Below are 19,471 nucleotides of genomic sequence, written 5' to 3' on the forward strand. Positions count from 1 at the left end.
CATATACAAAAAGTCACCACCTCTGTGATACATGTGCATGCGCTAATCTGCGGTGACAGCAATGCACAAGCTAGCATTCACAAAGAAGGAAACAGCACCATAGAGGTGCTAAAATAAACTGAAACAATTTATTATTATTATTATTATTATTATTATTATTTTAAAGTGTTTTCTTTTGAGGCTATTGTTTTCACTAAATGTCTTTTATTAATTACTAGATGGTGGCCCGATTCTAACGCATTGGGTATTCTAGAATATGCATGTCCACGTGGTATATTGCCCAGCCACGTAGTATATTGCCCAGCCACATAGTATATTGCCCAGCCACATAGTATATTGCCCAGCCACATAGTATATTGCCCATCCACATAGTATATTGCACAGCCCACGTAGTATATTGCCCAGCCACATAGTATATTGCCCAGCTACGTAGTATATTGCACAGCCCACGTAGTATATTGCCCAGCCACATAGTATATTTCCAAGCTACATAGTATATTGCACAGCCCACGTAGTATATTGCCCAGTCACGTAGTATATTGCCCAGCCATGTAGTATATTGCCCAGCCACGTAGTATATTGCCCAGCCACATAGTATATTGCCCAGTTACAAAGTATATTGCCCAGTTACATAGTATATTGCCCAGTGACGTAGTATATTGGCCAGCTACATAGTATATTGCCCAGTGACGTAGTATATTGCCCAGCCACTTAGTATATTACGTATCCACGTAGTATATTGCACAGCGATGTAGTATACAGCACAGAGCCATGTAGTATATTGCCCAGTTACGTAGTATACAGCACAGAACCACGTAGTATATTGCTCAGCCACGTAGTATATTGCCCAGCTATGTAGTATATTGCCCAGCCACATACAGTGGGGCAAAAAAGTATTTAGTCAGTCAGCAATAGTGCAAGTTCCACCACTTAAAAAGATGAGAGGCGTCTGTAATTTACATCATAGGTAGACCTCAACTATGGGAGACAAACTGAGAAAAAAAAATCAAGAAAATCACATTGTTTGTTTTTTTATCATTTTTTTTGCATGTTATGGTGGAAAATAAGTATTTGGTCAGAAACAAACAATCAAGATTTCTGGCTCTCACAGACCTGTAACTTCTTCTTTAAGAGTCTCCTCTTTCCTCGACTCATTACCTGTAGTAATGGCACCTGTTTAATCTTGTTATCAGTATAAAAAGACACCTGTGCACACCCTCAAACAGTCTGACTCCAAACTCCACTATGGTGAAGACCAAAGAGCTGTCAAAGGACACCAGAAACAAAATTGTAGCACTGCACCAGGCTGGGAAGACTGAATCTGCAATAGCCAACCAGCTTGGAGTGAAGAAATCAACAGTGGGAGCAATAATTAGAAAATGGAAGACATACAAGACCACTGATAATCTCCCTCGATCTGGGGCTCCACGCAAAATCCCACCCCGTGGGGTCAGAATGTTCACAAGAACGGTGAGCAAAAATCCCAGAACCACGCGGGGGGACTTAGTGAATGAACTGCAGAGAGCTGGGACCAATGTAACAAGGCCTACCATAAGTAACACACTACGCCACCATGGACTCAGATCCTGCAGTGTCAGACGTGTCCCACTGCTTAAGCCAGTACATGTCTGGGCCCGTCTGAAGTTTGCTAGAGAGCATTTGGATGATCCAGAGGAGTTTTGGGAGAATGTCCTATGGTCTGATGAAACCAAACTGGAACTGTTTGGTAGAAACACAACTTGTCGTGTTTGTAGGAAAAAGAATACTGAGTTGCATCCATCAAACACCATACCTACTGTAAAGCATGGTGGTGGAAACATCATGCTTTGGGGCTGTTTCTCTGCAAAGGGGCCAGGACGACTGATCCGGGTACATGAAAGAATGAATGGGGCCATGTATCGTGAGATTTTGAGTGCAAACCTCCTTCCATCAGCAAGGGCATTGAAGATGAAACGTGGCTGGGTCTTTCAACATGACAATGATCCAAAGCACACCGCCAGGGCAACGAAGGAGTGGCTTCGTAAGAAGCATTTCAAGGTCCTGGAGTGGCCTAGCCAGTCTCCAGATCTCAACCCTATAGAAAACCTTTGGAGGGAGTTGAAAGTCCGTGTTGCCAAGCGAAAAGCCAAAAACATCACTGCTCTAGAGGAGATCTGCATGGAGGAATGGGCCAACATACCAACAACAGTGTGTGGCAACCTTGTGAAGACTTACAGAAAACGTTTGACCTTTGTCATTGCAAACAAAGGATATATTACAAAGTATTGAGATGAAATTTTGTTTCTGACCAAATACTTATTTTCCACCATAATATGCAAATAAAATGTTAAAAAAACAGACAATGTGATTTTCTGGATTTTTTTTTCTCAGTATGTCTCCCATAGTTGAGGTCTACCTATGATGTAAATTACAGACGCCTCTCATCTTTTTAAGTGGTGGAACTTGCACTATTGCTGACTGACTAAATACTTTTTTGCCCCACTGTATGTTACAGGTTAAAAAGTAAAAAATAAACATACTCACCTACCCCTTGTAGTTCTGTCACCGCGCAGCAGCTTCCGGTCCCAGGGTGTGATAACGTCGCGGTCACATGACCGTGACATCATGGCAGGTCCTTGTCGCATACCCTCATTGCCACCGGAACCTGCCGGTTGCATGGAGCGGTCACCGGAGCATCGCGAGGAGTGGGAAAGGCAGCGGAAGGTGAGTATATAATGATTTTTTATTTTTTTAATTATTTTTAACATTAGATGTTTTTACTATTGACGCTGCATAAGCAGCGTCAATAGTAAAAACTTGGTCACGCAGGGTTAATAGCGGCGGTAACGGAGTGAGTTACCCGCGGCATAATGCGGTCCGTTGCTGCCGGCATTAACCCTATGTGAGCGGTGACTGGAGGAGAGTATGCTGGCACCGGTGTTGTGAATTCTGCTCTTGGGCTCCCTCCGGTGGTTGTTGATGGTAATGCAGTTATTCCTGAGCAGCAGTCTTGGACAGTTGTTTCTGCTAACTGCAATTCGGACTGGGGTATTTAGCTGTGCAGGACTCATTAGTCCTTGCCAGTAGTCAATGTTCCTTTTGAAGTGTTGGTCCTCTGCCTGGCCCCTCCTGCTTGCTGCCAATTCAGCTAAGATAAGTGTTTTCTTCATTTTTTTAGACACACTGCTGTGTGTTTATTTTCTGTGCTTATCTTGTTTCTATTTTGTTCCTGCTAGACTGTGCCTGTTGTTTTTCTCAGTCTAGTTGGACTCGCTGGAGTCACAGATATACTCTCCACATCTTTAGTTAGGTGGTGGAGTTTTTGTATTTTTCTGCTGTGGATATTTTGTAGTGTTTTATGCTGACCGCATAGTATCCTGTACTTTCCTTTCCTATCTAGGTAGAAGTGGCCTCCTTTGCTTATCCCTGTTTTCTATCTGCGTGTGTCTTTTCCTCTCCTACTCACAGTCATTATTTGTGGGGGGCTACCTATCCTTTGGGGGTCTACTCTGAGGCAAGAGAGTTTTCCTATTTCCATCTTTAGGGATATTTAGTCCTTAGGCTGTGTCGAGGTGTCTAGGTCTGGTTAGGCACACCCCACGGCTACTTTTAGTTGCGGTGATAGGATCCGGGGTTGCGGTCAGTAAAGTTACCACTGCTCCAGCGAAGGTCTTTTCATGCTGCTCCAAGGCCACCTGATCATAACAGTACTACTGGCCAACAATGAGTTAATTGCATCTCAGAAGAAGGGGGGAAAGATCTTGAGCCATTTTTTTCCTTCAGTCTGTTTTGTCTTATCCTCCCTCTTTATCTCTGGGTGGCTGAAGAGCCTTGTGCTAGCATGAGTGTTCAGGAATTAGCTTCTCGTGTAGACCAGCTTGCTGCTAGAGTACAGGGTATTTCTGATTACATTGTTCAGACTTCTGCTTTAGAACCGAAGATACCTACTCCTGATTTGTTTTTTGGTGACAGGTCCAAATTTTTGAGTTTTAAAAACAACTGTAAACTGTTTTTTGCATTGAAACCTCGATGCTCCGGGGATTCCATTCAACAAGTTAAGATCATCATTTCCCTGCTGCGTGGTGATCCACAGGATTGGGCATTTTCCCTGGAATCTGGGGATCCTGCTTTGCTTAATGTAGACTCCTTCTTTCAGGCGTTAGGATTACTGTATGATGAACCTAATTCGGTGGATCAAGCTGAGAAGACCTTGTTGACCGTGTCTCAGGGTCAAGAGGCGGCAGAATTGTATTGTCAGAGATTCAGAAAATGGTCTGTATTGACTAAATGGAATAATGATGCTTTGGCGGCAATTTTCAGAAAGGGTATTTCTGAATCCGTTAAAGATGTTATGGTGGGGTTTCCCACACCCTCCAATCTGAGTGATTCTATGTCTCTGGCCATTCAGATTGATCGGTGCTTGCGGGAGCGCAGAACTGTGCGCGCTATGGCGTTATCCTCAGAGCAAATTCCTGAGCCAATGCAGTGTGATAGGATTCTGTCTAGAACGGAACGACAAGGTTTCAGATGTCAGAATAGGTTGTGTTATTATTGTGGCAACGCTTCCCATGTCATTTCTGTCTGCCCTAAGCGAACCAAGAGGATCGCCAGTTCATCTACCATCAGTACTGTACAACCTAAATTTCTGTTATTTGTGTCCTTGATCTGTTCATTGTCATCATTTCCTGTTATGGCGTTTGTGGATTCAGGCGCCGCCTTGAACTTAATGGACTTTGAGTTTGCCAGGCGTTGTGGTTTTCCCTTGCAGCCTTTGCAGAACCCCGTTCCTTTAAGGGGCATTGATGCTACACCCTTGGCTAAAAATAGGCCCCAGTTTTGGACACAGGTGGCCATGCGCATGGCGCCAGCCCATCAGGAGGATTGTCGATTTCTGGTGTTGCATAATTTGCATGATGCTATCATGCTGGGTTTTCCATGGTTGCAAGTACATAATCCTGTTTTGGATTGGAAGTCCATGTCTGTGACTAGTTGGGGTTGTCAGGGGGTTCATAATGATGTTCCTCTGATCTCTATCGCCTCTTCTCCCTCTTCTGAAATTCCGGAGTTTTTGTCTGATTTTCAGGATGTATTCGATGAGCCCATGTCCAGTTTCCTTCCACCACACAGGGACTGCGATTGTGCTATTGACTTGATTCCAGGCGGTAAGTTTCCTAAGGGCCGACTTTTCAACCTGTCTGTACCTGAACATACCGCCATGCGGAGCTATATTAAGGAGTCTTTGGAGAAAGGGCATATTCGGCCATCTTCTTCACCATTGGGAGCAGGGTTCTTTTTTGTTGCTAAAAAAGATGGTTCCTTAAGACCCTGTATTGATTATCGCCTCTTGAATAAGATCACGGTCAAGTTTCAATATCCTTTACCTTTGCTTTCCGATTTGTTTGCTAGGATTAAGGGAGCTAGTTGGTTTACTAAGATTGACCTTCGGGGGCTTATAATCTTGTTCGTATTAAGCAGGGTGATGAATGGAAAACTGCGTTTAACACGTCCGAGGGCCATTTTGAATACCTTGTGATGCCATTTGGACTCTCTAATGCTCCATCTGTTTTTCAGTCCTTCATGCATGAAATCTTCCGGGATTATCTTGATAAATTCCTGATTGTATATTTGGACGATATTTTGATTTTTTCTGATGATTGGGAGTCTCATGTGCAGCAGGTTAGGATGGTATTTCAGATCCTTCGTGACAATGCCTTGTTTGTGAAAGGGTCTAAGTGTCTTTTTGGGGTGCAGACGGTTTCCTTTTTGGGCTTTATTTTTTCTCCCTCATCTATAGAGATGGATCCGGTTAAGGTTCAGGCCATTCATGATTGGATTCAGCCCACATCCGTGAAGAGCCTTCAGAAATTTTGGGGTTTTGCAAATTTTTATCGCCGTTTCATTGCTAATTTTTCCAGCGTGGTTAAACCCTTGACTGATTTGACGAAGAAGGGCGCTGATGTGGTGAATTGGTCCCCTGCGGATGTCTCTGCCTTTCAGGAACTTAAGCATCGTTTTACTTCTGCTCCTGTGTTGCATCAACCGGATGTTTCTCTTCCATTTCAGGTTGAGGTTGACGCTTCTGAGATTGGGGCAGGGGCTGTTTTGTCTCAGAGGGATCCTGTTGGTTCCTTATTGAAACCGTGTGCCTTCTTTTCCCGTAAGTTTTCGCCTGCTGAACGCAATTATGATGTCGGCAATCGGGAGTTGTTGGCTATGAAGTGGGCGTTAGAGGAGTGGCGACATTGGCTTGAGGGAGCTAAGCACCGTATTGTGGTCTTGACCGATCATAAGAATCTGATTTACCTCGAGTCTGCCAAACGGTTGAATCCTAGACAGGCTCGATGGTCCTTGTTTTTTTCTCATTTTGATTTCGTGGTCTCGTACCTTCCGGGTTCTAAGAATATTAAGGCTGATGCCCTCTCTAAGAGTTTTTTGCTTGATTCTCCTGAGGTCTTGGAACCAGTCGGTATTTTGAAGGAAGGGGTGGTCCTTTCTGCCATTTCTCCTGATTTACGACGGGTTCTTCAGAAATTTCAGGCTGACAAACCTGATCGTTGTCCTGTGGGGAAGCTGTTTGTTCCTGACAGATGGACTAGTAGAGTGATTTTTGAGGTTCACTGTTCTGTGTTGGCTGGTCATCCTGGCATTTTTGGTACCAGAGACTTGGTTGGTAGGTCATTTTGGTGGCCCTCTTTATCGCGTGATGTGCGGTCTTTTGTGCAGTCCTGTGGGACTTGTGCGCGGGCCAAGCCTTGGTGCTCCCGTGCTAGTGGGTTGCTTTTGCCATTGCCGGTCCCTGAGAGGCCCTGGACGCATATTTCTATTGATTTTATTTCCGATCTTCCTGTTTCCCAGAGGATGTCGGTTATCTGGGTTGTTTGTGACCGATTTTCTAAGATGGTTCATTTGGTGCCTTTGCCTAAATTGCCTTCTTCTTCTTATTTGGTTCCGTTGTTTTCTCAGCATGTGGTCCGTTTACATGGTATTCCTGAGAATATTGTGTCCGACAGAGGTTCCCAGTTTGTTTCTAGGTTTTGGCGGGCCTTTTGTGCTAGGCTGGGCATTGATTTGTCTTTTTTTTCTACATTTCATCCTCAGATGAATGGCCAGACCGAGCGTACTAATCAGACTTTGGAGACTTATTTGAGATGCTTTGTGTCTGCTGATCAGGATGATTGGGTGGCCATTGGCCGAGTTTGCCCTTAATAATCGGGCTAGTTCGGCTACTTTGGTTTCGCCTTTTTTTTGCAATTTTGGTTTTCATCCTCGTTTTTCTTCTGGGCAGGTTGAGTCTTCTGACTTTCCTGGTGTGGATTCTGTGGTTGACAGGTTGCAGCAGATTTGGGCTCAGGTGGTGGACAATTTGGTGTTGTCTCAGGAGGAGGCTCAATGTTTTGCTAACCGATGTCGCTGTGTTGGTTCCCGGCTTCGGGTTGGGGATCTGGTTTGGTTATCTTCCCGTCATGTTCCTATGAAGGTTTCTTCTCCTAAGTTTAAGCCTCGGTTTATTGGTCCTTATAGGATTTCTGAGATTATTAATTCGGTGTCTTTTTGTCTGGCGCTTCCGGCCTCTTTTGCTATCCATAATGTCTTCCATAGATCTTTGTTGCGGAAATATGTGGAGCCCGTTGTTCCCTCTGTTGATCCTCCGGCCCCTGTGTTGGTCGATGGGGAGTTGGAATATGTGGTTGAGAAGATTTTGGAATCTCGATTTTCGAGGCGGAAGCTTCAGTACCTTGTCAAATGGAAGGGTTATGGCCAGGAGGATAATTCTTGGGTTTCGGACTCTGATGTCCATGCCGCTGATTTGGTTCGTGCCTTTCATCTTGCTCGTCCTGACCGGCCTGGGGGCTCTGGTGAGGGTTCGGCGACCCCTCCTCAAGGGGGGGGTACTGTTGTGAATCCTGCTCTTGGGCTCCCTCCGGTGGTTGTTGATGGTAATGCAGTTATTCCTGAGCAGCAGTCTTGGACAGGTGTTTCTGCTAATTGCAATTCGGACTGGGGTATTTAGCTGTGCAGGACTCATTAGTCCTTGCCAGTAGTCAATGTTCCTTTGGAAGTGTTGGTCCTCTGCCTGGCCCCTCCTGCTTGCTGCCAATTCAGCTAAGATAAGTGTTTTCTTCATTTTTTTAGACACACTGCTGTGTGTTTATTTTCTGTGCTTATCTTGTTTCTATTTTGTTCCTGCTAGACTGTGCCTGTTGTTTTTCTCAGTCTAGTTGGACTCGCTGGAGTCGCAGATATACTCTCCACATCTTTAGTTAGGTGGTGGAGTTTTTGTATTTTTCTACTGTGGATATTTTGTAGTGTTTTATGCTGACCACATAGTATCCTGTACTTTCCTTTCCTATCTAGGTAGAAGTGGCCTCCTTTGCTTATCCCTGTTTTCTCTCTGCGTGTGTCTTTTCCTCTCCTACTCACAGTCATTATTTGTGGGGGGCTACCTATCCTTTGGGGGTCTACTCTGAGGCAAGAGAGTTTTCCTATTTCCATCTTTAGGGATATTTAGTCCTTAGGCTGTGTCGAGGTGTCTAGGTCTGGTTAGGCACACCCCACGGCTACTTTTAGTTGCTGTGATAGGATCAGGGGTTGCAGTCAGTAAAGTTACCACTGCTCCAGCGAAGGTCTTTTCATGCTGCTCCAAGGCCACCTGATCATAACACACCGGGCAGTGACTGCGGGGAGGAAGGAGCGGCCATTTTCTTCCGGAGTGTGCCCATCGCTGATTGGTCGTGGCTGTTTTGCGGCCACCAATCAGCGACTTGGATTCCATGACAGACAGAGGCCACGACCAATGAATATCCATGACAGACAGACAGAAGGACCGAAAGACGGAAGTGACCCTTAGACAATTATATAGTAGAAGCTAACTTTTTGTGATTGCCTTTTATTGCTGTGATTGTTTTTCTCACATACATTATCTTATAGAGTAATGGCATTAACCTAATGTTATTGATTATGTGGCATACATAAGATAGAGCTAGATTTTGTAGTTTCTGTGAAATATTAAAATATGGGAGTCCTCAGTGGTTGATACTAGGGTTGAGCGAAACGGGTCGGCCACTTTCAGAAGTCGCCGACTTTTGGCAAAGTCGGGTTTCATGAAACCCGACCCGACCCCTGTGTGGGGTCGGCCATGAAGTCGGCGATCTTCTGAATCTGGAATCGGAATTCCGATACCGATTCCCGATATGTTTAAGATATCGGGAATTGGTATCGGAATTCAGATTTAAGTGTAAAATAAAGAATAAAAATAAAAAATATCGCTATACTTACCCTCTGACACGCCCTGGTACTAACCGGGAACCTTCCTTCCTTCGAATCAGCGCTTTCAGGACCTTGCAGTGACGTCGCGGTGACGTCGCGGCTTGTGATTGGTCGCGCGACCGCCCATGTGACTGCCGCGTGACCAATCAGAAGCCGTGATGTCACCGCGACGTCACCAAAGGTCCTGGAAGCGCTGATTCTTAGGAAGGAAGGCTGCCGGAAAGAAGCAGGGCACGTCCGAGGGTGAGTATATTCCTATTAGGTATATACTCACCCTCGGAGGCGCCCTGCTTCTTTCTGGCAGCCTTCCTTCCTAAGAATCAGCGCTTCCAGGACCTTCGGTGACGTCGCGGCTTGTGATTGGTCGCGCGACCGCCCATGTGACCGCCGCGCATCCAATCAGAAGCCGTGACGTCACCGCGACGTCACCGAAGGTCCTGGAAGCGCTGATTCTTAGGAAGGAAGGCTGCCGGAAAGAAGCAGGGCGCGTCCGAGGGTGAGTATATTCCTAATAGGTATATACTCAGCCTCGGACACACCCTGCTTCTTTCCGGCAGCCTTCCTTCCTAAGAATCAGCGCTTCCAGGACCTTCGGTGACGTCGCGGTGACGTCACGGCTTCTGATTGGTCGCGCGGTGGTCACATGGGCGGCCGCGCGACCAATCACAAGCCGCGACGTCACCGCGACGTCACCGCAAGGTCCTGAAAGCGCTGATTCGAAGGAAGGAAGGTTCCCGGTTAGTACCAGGGCGCGTCAGAGGGTAAGTATAGCGATATTTTTTATTTTTATTCTTTATTTTACACTTAAATATGGATCGCAGGGCCTGAAGGAGAGTTTCCTCTCCTTCAGACCCTGGGAACCATTGGAAACCCAATGCACTGCATTGGGTTTCGAGTTTCGGCCGACCCCGACCCCGACTTTTTTATAGGATCGGCCGATTTCACTCGACCCGACTTTTGAAAAAGTCGGGTTTCGTGAAACCCGACCCGATCCTATAAAAGTAAAGTTCGCTCAACCCTAGTTGATACTTTTTAATAGCAAACTGAAAAATGGTAACAAATAGCAGCTTTCAAGACTACTCAGGTCTCTTCATCAGGCATAGTATCTGATGGGGAGACCTGAGTAGTCTTCAAAGCTGCTATTTGTTTCCATCTTTTCATTTAGCTATTAAAAAGTATAACCACTGAGGACTCCAGCTTTGATAGTCAGCTTGAGGGGTACAAAACATCTTTTCTTTGGTAAGTATCATTCCTTACTCCCTGTCATCATGATTTATGGGTATTAATTGTGTCTGCAGCTGACTATCAAAGCTGGTTGTTGTTCTTACTAGTGTGTGTCCTGCCTACATGTGTGGCATGGCTGCTGACCAGAAGATATCTAAGGAATTTCTATTTATCTGCAGGGAATCCTAGGGTCAGCCGCCGTTGAGTGGGGGCGCCATATCCGCTGAAAAGTAGGGTGCCAACCTCCACTGATAGGCAGGTTACTCATCAATAGGTGACAGAGGTAGTGAGGTTTAGTTTTTAAACACGAGCACTGTTTTGTTCACACCTTGTTGTCCTTGTCCGTGTACTTCACCCTGCCACATTCCAACCAATATAGTTACACTTATCAGCATTTAAAGTGTATATACTATATACTGCCCGCTTGGCCCTGTCTAACCACTCTGGTTCTGGCTGAGTATACAAGTGACACCTATATAGGGTTCATTGTAGGAGTCACAGGGTCAGCCGACGGTGAGAGGGGGCGCCAATCTCGTTTTTGTGTGTAGGGTGCCAACTAGGGTTGAGCGAAACGGATCGTTCATTTTCAAAAGTCACCGACTTTTGGCACAGCCGGGTTTCACGAATCCCGACCCGACCCCTGTGTGGGGTCGGCCATGCGGTACGCGACTTTCGCGCCAAATTCGCGTTTCAATGACGCTAAAAGCGCCATTTCTCAGCCAATGAAGGTGGACGCAGAGTGTGGGCAGCGTGATGACATAGGTCCTGGTCCCCACCATCTTAGAGAAGGGCATTGCAGTGATTGGCTTGCTGTCTGCGGCGTCACAGGGGCTATAAAGAGGCGTTCCCGCCGACCGCCATCTTACTGCTGCTGATCTGAGCATAGGGAGAGGCTGCTGCCACTTCGTCAGAAGCTGGGATAGCGTTAGGCAGGGTCCATTAACCACCAAACCACTTGTGCTGTAGCGATTTCCACTGTCCAACACCACCTTTTGTTTGCAGGGACAGTGGAAGCTACATTTTTTTTCCTCAGCGCAGTAGCTCATTGGGCTGCCCTAGAAGGCTCCCTGATAGCTGCATTGCTGTGTGTACGCCGCTGTGCAAACCAACTGCTTTTTTCAAAGCACAAATCCTGTTGTTCCTTCCTTTCTGCACAGCTATCTTTTTTGTTTGTCCACACTTTTGATTTAATTTGTGCAGCAGTCCACTCCTTCTTATTGCTGCCTGCCATACCTGGCTGAGATTACTGCAGCGAGAAAGTAATTGTAGGACAGTCCCTTTTTTTTTTTTTTTTTTTAATTTTCCCTAAAAAAATAAGTTGTGGGAGACAGGGGTGGATTAAGGGTAGCCAGGGCCCCGGGCTGTTCACACACTGTGGGCCCCCCCGGTCATGTGACGGGGGTCATGTGACGGGGGTCATGTGACGGGGGTCATGTGACGGGGGTCATGTGATGGGGGGGTCATGTGACGGGGGTCATGTGACGGGGGTCATGTGGCGGGGGTCATGTGGCGGGGGTCATGTGGCGGGGTCATGTGACGGGGGTCATGATATACCCGAACCAGATTATTCCAGAAAAATGGCCGGGCCCTACTCTACTGTAACCTATTCAATATTTGTTAAAATCTGCAATACAATTTAGGTATATCTTGACCAATAATATCACATACAAGGAACAAATACAACCGCACCGTGACCAGACCACAAATTACAACCACAGTGATCGAATAATATCACATACAAGGAACAAATACCACCGCACCATGTCAAGACCACATATTACCACTTGGTGACCAAATAGCACATACAAGGGACAAATACCACAACACCATTTCCAGACCACATATTACCACCACATAGTGACTGAATACTACAATACTGATCAGTAATAAAAAAAAAACAAAAAACAAACACAATACTATCACCATAAGTGCCAGTATTCACAGGAGATCTGTACTTATTATGCAGTGTCTGTGTAGAGGTAATACAGAGATCACTGGTGACATTGTACACAGGTTCTCTGTATATAGTATACAGTGTATAGTGTCAGTGTATAGGTAACACTGACTCACCAGTGACGTCTCTAGGTGAAGTCCTTCATCTTTCATCCAGCACAGACGCCATCATTTCTTCCAGCCAGGACTCGTTTCTGCAGGAAATAACACAGTTATCTCGAGCTCCGCTTGTAGAACACATTACTTAATTTTTCACGACTTCTACATTACACCACATGAAGAGAAAAAGGCGATATAGTGTCACTCTGCACAGTAACAGGACCGCCCCCCCATTTAAAACAGTATACTCAAAAAATAAAATAAATACATCACTGCAGTAATAATATCCCTTAATTAGCCCCTATGGTAATACGATTCCCCACCCCATGTATCTCATTCCTCGCTCCAGCCATATGTTCTCCCACCTGCACTCATGAGTATCCATCCTGCCCCATATGATCTCCCCATCCTGCCCCATCAGTCTCCATCGTATCCATCCTGCCCCATGATCCAATCCTGCCCCATGTCTCCAATCATGCCCCGTGTTTACATTCTGTCCATGCCTCCAGTCCTGCCCCCAGTGTGTCCAGCAATCTGCCCCAGTGTGTCCAGCAATCTGCCCCACTGTCTCCAGCAATCTGCCCCACTGTCTCCAGCAATCTGCCCCCAGTGTGTCCTCCAATCTGCCCCAGTGTCTCCAGCATTTCCCCCCAGTGTGTCCTCCAGCATTGTCCCCCAGTGTGTCCTCCAGCAATCTGCCCCACTGTCTCCAGCATTGCCCCCCAGTGTGTCCTCCAGCAATCTGCCCACAGTCTCCAGCATTGCCCCACAGTCTCCAGCATTGCCCCACTGTCTCCAGCATTGCCCCACTGTCTCCAGCATTGCCCCACTGTCTCCAGCATTGCCCCACTGTCTCCAGCATTGCCCCACTGTCCCCAGCATTGCCCCACTGTCTCCAGCAATCTGCCCCCAGTGTGTCCTCCAATCTGCCCCAGTGTCTCCAGCATTGCCCCCCAGTGTGTCCTCCAGCAATCTGCCCACAGTCTCCAGCATTGCCCCACTGTCTCCAGCATTGCCCCACTGTCTCCAGCATTGCCCCACTGTCTCCAGCATTGCCTCACTGTCTCCAGCATTGCCCCACTGTCTCCAGCATTGCCCCACTGTCTCCAGCATTGCCCCACTGTCTCCAGCATTGCCCCACTGTCCCCAGCATTGCCCCACTGTCTCCAGCATTGCCCCACTGTCCCCAGCATTGCCCCACTGTCCCCAGCATTGCCCCACTGTCTCCAGCATTGCCCCACTGTCCCCAGCATTGCCCCACTGTCTCCAGCATTGCCCCACTGTCCCCAGCATTACCCCACTGTCTCCAGCATTGCCCCACTGTCTCCAGCATTGCCCCACTGTCCCCAGCATTGCCCCACTGTCTCCAGCATTGCCCCACTGTCCCCAGCATTGCCCCACTGTCCCCAGCATTGCCCCACTGTCTCCAGCATTGCCCCACTGTCCCCAGCATTGCCCCACTGTCCCCAGCATTGCCCCACTGTCCCCAGCATTGCCCCACTGTCTCCAGCATTGCCCCACTGTCCCCAGCATTGCCCCACTGTCCCCAGCATTGCCCCACTGTCTCCAGCATTGCCCCACTGTCCCCAGCATTGCCCCACTGTCCCCAGCATTGCCCCACTGTCTCCAGCATTGCCCCACTGTCCCCAGCATTGCCCCACTGTCCCCAGCATTGCCCCACTGTCTCCAGCATTGCCCCACTGTCTCCAGCAATCTGCCCCCAGTGTGTCCTCCAATCTGCCCCAGTGTCTCCAGCATTGCCCCCCAGTGTGTCCTCCAGCAATCTGCCCCACTGTCTCCAGCATTGCCCCCAGTGTGTCCTCCAGCAATCTGCCCCAGTGTGTCCTCCAGCATTGCCCCCCAGCAATCTGCCCCAGTGTCTCCAGCATTGCCCCCCAGTGTGTCCTCCAGCAATCTGCCCCACTGTCTCCAGCATTGCCCCCAGTGTGTCCTCCAGCAATCTGCCCCAGTGTGTCCTCCAGCATTGCCCCCCAGCAATCTGCCCCAGTGTCTCCAGCATTGCCCCCCAGTGTGTCCTCCAGCAATCTGCCCCACTGTCTCCAGCATTGCCCCCAGTGTGTCCTCCAGCAATCTGCCCCAGTGTGTCCTCCAGCATTGCCCTCAGTGTGTCCTCCAACCTGCCCCAGTGTATCTAGCATTGCCCCCAGTGTGTCCTCCAGCATTGCCCCCCAGTGTGTCCTCCAGCATTGCCCCCCAGTGTGTCCTCCAACCTGCCCCAGTGTCTCCAGCATTGCCCCCCAGTGTGTCCTCCAACCTGCCCCAGTGTCTCCAGCATTGACCCCCCAGTGTGTCCAAAGTCCACCGTTTAACTGATCAAAAAAAAAAAACAGTCTCCTCACCTGTCCACGCTCCCGGCGGCGAGCTCCCTTCTGCAGCGCACACTCACCGGCGACTGACAATAACGTCAGACGCCGGCGACGTGTGCGCGCGGCCGACTTCAGCCGCCAGCCTCCAATTGGCTGGTGGCTGTTGTTGTTAACTATTGACGTGTGGGCGCGTGCCCGCACATCAATAGGAAACCGCCGCAGCGCTGCAAGGGGCCCGGTGAGCAGATGAGAAGGGGCCCGATGCGGGCCCCCTCTCTCTGCCCACCGGGTCCGGGGGCACATAAACGCCGCCCGGCGGCGGGCAGTCAGACTCACAGATGATTATCAGAGGGTTAATCTGCGGTAGCCCAGGGCCCCCCCAGACCACTGGGCCCTGGGCTACCGCCCATATTGACCCTCTGATAATCCGCCCCTGGTGGGAGATTAAGATTGGCATTTCTGCTAGAGTGCCATCCCTGTGTGTGCCATCTCTCTTAAATAGTGGGCCATAGAAAGCCTAGTGTTTTTTTTTTTTTAAATTTGGTATCTAAATTCTCCCTGAAAAAAAAAAAAAACAGTGGGAGATTAATATTTGCCTTTCTGCTTGTGTGCCAGTCCTGAGTGTGCCATCTCTCTTAAATAGTGGGCCATAGAAAGCCCCGTGTTTTTTGTTGTTTTTTAAATTTGGTTTCTAACTTCTCCCTGAAAAAATAAAAAAAACAGTGGGAGATTAATATTGGCCTTTCTGCTTGTGTGTCAGTCCTGAGTGTGCCATTTCTCTTAAATAGTGGGCCATAGAAAGCCTAGTGCTTTTTTTTTTTAAATTTGGTATCTAAATTCTCCCTGAAAAAATAAAAAAAACGGGGGAGATTAACCCCTTCCCGACCTTTGACGCATACGCTGCGTCATGAAAGTCGGTGCCATTCCGACCCATGACGCAGCATATGCGTCATGGAAAGATCGCGTCCCTGCAGATCGGGTAAAAGGGTTAACTCCCATTTCACCCGATCTGCAGGGACAGGGGGAGTGGTAGTTTAGCCCAGGGGGGGTGGCTTCACCCCCTCGTGGCTACGATCGCTCTGATTGGCTGTTGAAAGTGAAACTGCCAATCAGAGCGATTTGTAATATTTCACCTAAAAAAATGGTGAAATATTACAATCCAGCCATGGCCGATGCTGCAATATCATCGGCCATGGCTGGACACACTAATGTGCACCCACCCCACCCCTCCGATCGCCCCCCCAGCCCCCTGATCTGTGGTCCGCTCCCCTTGGTCCTGTGCTCCGCTCCCCCGTCCTCCTGCCCGCTCCCCCCGTGCTCCAATCACACCCCCGTGCTACAATCAAACCCCCCCGCACTCCGATCCCACCCCCCGCACAGCGATCCCCCCCGCACAGCGATCCCCCCCCCGTGCTCCGATCCACCCGCCCGCACAGCGATCCCCCACTCCGTGCTCCAATCCACCCCCCCGTGCTCCGACGCCCCCCCCCCCCGTGCCCTGATTTCCCCCCCCCCTTATACTTACCTGGCCTCCCGGGGACCGTTCGTCTTCTTTCCTGGGCGCCGCCATCTTCAAAAATGGCGGGCGCATGTGCAGTGCGTCCGCCGAATCTGCCGGCCGGCAGATTCGTTCCAGAGTGAATTTTGATCACTGAGATAGGTTATATCTCAGTGATCAAAATAAAAAAAAAGTAAATGACCCCCCCCCCCTTTGTCACCCCCATAGGTAGGGACAATAAAAAAAATAATTTTTTTTTTTCCACTAAGGTAGGGGTAGGGTTAGGGGTAGGGTTAGGGGTAGGGTTAGGGTTAGGGGTAGGGTTAGGGCTAGGGGTAGGGTTAGGGGTAGGGTTAGGGGTAGGGGTAGAGTTAGGGGTAGGGTTAGGGTTAGGGGTAGGGTTAGGGGTAGGGTTAGGGTTAGGGGTAGGGTTAGGGTTTCGGTATGTGCACACGTATTCTGGTCCTCTGCGGATTTTTCCGCTGCGGATTTGATAAATCCGCAGTGCTAAACCACTGCGGATTTATGGCGGATTTACCGCGTTTTTTCTGCGCATTTCAATGCGGTTTTACAACAGCGATTTTCTATTTGAGCAGTTGTAAAACCGCTGCGGAATCCGCAGAAAGAAGTGACATGCTACGGAATGTAAACCGCTGTGTTTCCGTGCAGTTTTTCTGCAGCATGTGTACAGCGATTTTTGTTTCCCATAGGTTTGCATTGAACTGTAAACTCATGGGAAACTGCTGCGGATCCGCAGCGTTTTCCGCAGCGTGTGCACATACCTTTAGAATTAGGCTATGTGCACACGGTGCGGATTGGCCGCTGCGGATCCGCAGCAGAGTTCCATCAGGTTTACAGTACTATGTAAACATATGGAAAGCCAAATCCGCTGTGCCCATGGTGCGGAAAATACCGCGCGGGAACGCTGCGTTGTATTTTCCGCAGCATGTCAATTCTTTGTGCGGATTCCGCAGCGTTTTACACCTGTTCCTCAATAGGAATCCGCAGGTGAAATCCGCACAAGAAACACTGGAAATCCGCGGTAAATCCGCAGGTAAAACGCAGTGCCTTTTACCCGTGGATTTTTCAAAAATGGTGCTGAAAAATCTCATACGAATCCGCAACGTGGGCACATAGCCTTAGGGTTAGGGTTGGGTTGGAATTAGGGTTGTGGTTAGGGTTAGGGGTGTGTTGTGGTTAGGGGTGTGTTGGGGTTAGGGTTGTGATTAGGGTTATGGCTACAGTTGGGATTAGAGTTAGGGGTGTGTTGGGGTTAGTGTTGGAGTTAGAATTGAGGGGTTACCACTGTTTAGGCACATCACGGGGTCTCCAAACGCAACATGGCGCCACCATTGATTCTAGCCAATCTTGTATTCAAAAAGTCAAATGGTGCTCCCTCACTTCCGAGCCCCGACGTGTGCCCAAACAGTGGTTTACCCCCACATATGGGGTACCAGCATACTCAGGACAAACTGCGCAACAATTACGGGGGTCCAATTTCTCCTGTTACCCTTGAGAAAATAAAAAATTGCTTGCTAAAACATCATTTTTGAGGAAAGAAAAATGATTTTTTATTTTCACGGCTCTGCGTTGTAAACGTCTGTGAAGCACTTGGGGGTTCAAAGTGCTCACCACATATCTAGATAAGTTCCTTGCGGGGTCTAGTTTCCAAAATGGGGTCACTTGTGTGGGGTTTCTACTGTTTAGGCACATCAGGGGCTCTGCAAACGCAACATGACGTCCGCAGACCATTCCATCAAAGTCTGCATTTCAAAAGTCACTACTTCCCTTCTGAGCCCCGACGTGTGCCCAAACAGTGGTTTACCCCCACACATGGGGTATCAGCGTACTCAGGAGAAACTGGACAACAACTTTTGTGGTCCAATTTCTCCTGTAACCCTTGGTAAAATAAAAAATTCTGGGCTAAAAAATTATTTTTGAGGAAAGAAAACGTATTTATTATTTTCACGGCTCTGTGTTATAAACTTCTGTAAAGCACTTGGGGGTTGAAAGTGCTCACCACATATCTAAACAAGTTCCTTTGGGGGTCTAGTTTCCAAAATGGGGTCACTTGTGTGGGGTTTCTACTGTTTAGGCACACCAGGGGCTCTGCAAACGCAACGTGACGCCCGCAGACCATTCCATCAAAGTCTGCATTTCAAAAGTCACTACTTCCCTTCTGAGCCCCCACGTGTGCCCAAACAGTGGTTTACTCCCACACATGGGGTATCAGCATACTCAGGAGAAACTGGACAACAACTTTTGGGGTCCAATTTCTCCTGTAACCCTTGGTAAAATAAAAAATTCTGGGCTAAAAAATTATTTTTGAGGAAAGAAAACGTATTTATTATTTTCACTGCTCTGTGTTATGAACTTCTGTGAAGCACTTGGGGGTTCAAAGTGCTCACCTCACATCTAGATAAGTTCCTTTCGGGGTCTAGTTTCCAAAATGGGGTCACTTGTGGGGAGGTTCTACTGTTTAGCCACATCAGGGGCTCTGCAAACGCAACGTGACGCCCGCAGAGCATTCCATCAAAGTCTGCATTTCAAAACGTCACTACTTCACTTCCGAGCCCCAGCATGTGCCTAAACAGTGGTTTACCCCCACATATTGGGTATCAGCGTACTCAGGGGAAACTGGACAACAACTTTTGGCGTCAAATTTCTCCTGTTACCCTTGGGAAAATAAAAAATTGCGGGCTAAAAATCATTTTTGAGAAAAGAATTTTTTTTTTTTTCATGGCTCTGCGTTATAAACTTCTGTGAAGCACTTGAGGGTTCAAAGTGCTCACCACACATCTAGATTAGTTCCTTTGGGGGTCTAGTTTCCAAAATGGGGTCATTTGTGGGGGATCTCTAATGTTTAGGCACACAGGGGCTCTCTAAACACGACATGGTGTCCGCTAATGATTGGAGCTAATTTTCCATTTAAAAAGCCAAATGGCGTGCCTTCCCTTCTGAGCCCTGCCGTGCGCCCAAACAGTGGTTTACCCCCACATATGGGGTATCTGCGTACTCAGGACAAACTGGACAACAACATTTGTGGTCCAATTTCTCCTATTACTATTGGCAAAATAGGAAATTCCAGGCTAAAAAAATCATTTTTGAGAAAAGAAAAATTATT

Source organism: Ranitomeya imitator, chromosome 5 (assembly GCF_032444005.1).
Source record: "Ranitomeya imitator isolate aRanImi1 chromosome 5, aRanImi1.pri, whole genome shotgun sequence".
Classification (NCBI taxonomy): Eukaryota; Metazoa; Chordata; class Amphibia; order Anura; family Dendrobatidae; genus Ranitomeya; species Ranitomeya imitator.